The following is a 537-nucleotide window of genomic DNA, read 5'->3' on the forward strand; positions in this document are numbered from 1 at the left end:
CGTGCGCATCCTCCCCTTGGCCCCTACACAGGGCCAACCCCAGGCAAGGGCCCCTGCAGGGCAGGGGAAGCGCGCAGGAGCTGCACCCTTCAGCCCGCAGCTCCCACAGCTCCTGCCTGCCTGCGGTCCTGGTGACACCAGCCCCGAGGACACAACTCTGGGGAGCAGCACGAGGGGAGTGGATGTGGCAGCCCCCATAGGGCTGCAGCAGCTGGACTGCATGGCCCCCACACATGGCCCTGAACAGGTGAGGCAGGGGACGCTGAGGACCCCCACACCCTCCAGGAACTCCACTGACCCCCGCACAGGCTGGTGGCACAGGGAGCCACAGCAAAGGGGGCCCAAAGCAGCAGCAGCAGCAGCAGCAGCAGCAGCAGCAGCATCCTCCCATAGCCCCCACCCCTCGGCAAGCCAGGCAGACACAGGAGCCAACTCCAGCTGAGGCTTTTATTGGTCTCAGACACGCTAATACATTAATCTTGGTCCAAAGCAGCAGTTGCAGACAGGCCTGGGGAGGGGAGGGGAGGGGAGGGGAGG

This window comes from Gavialis gangeticus, unplaced genomic scaffold, assembly GCF_001723915.1.
Source record: "Gavialis gangeticus isolate Ggan-Ray unplaced genomic scaffold, GavGan_comp1, whole genome shotgun sequence".
In the NCBI taxonomy this organism is placed as follows: Eukaryota; Metazoa; Chordata; order Crocodylia; family Gavialidae; genus Gavialis; species Gavialis gangeticus.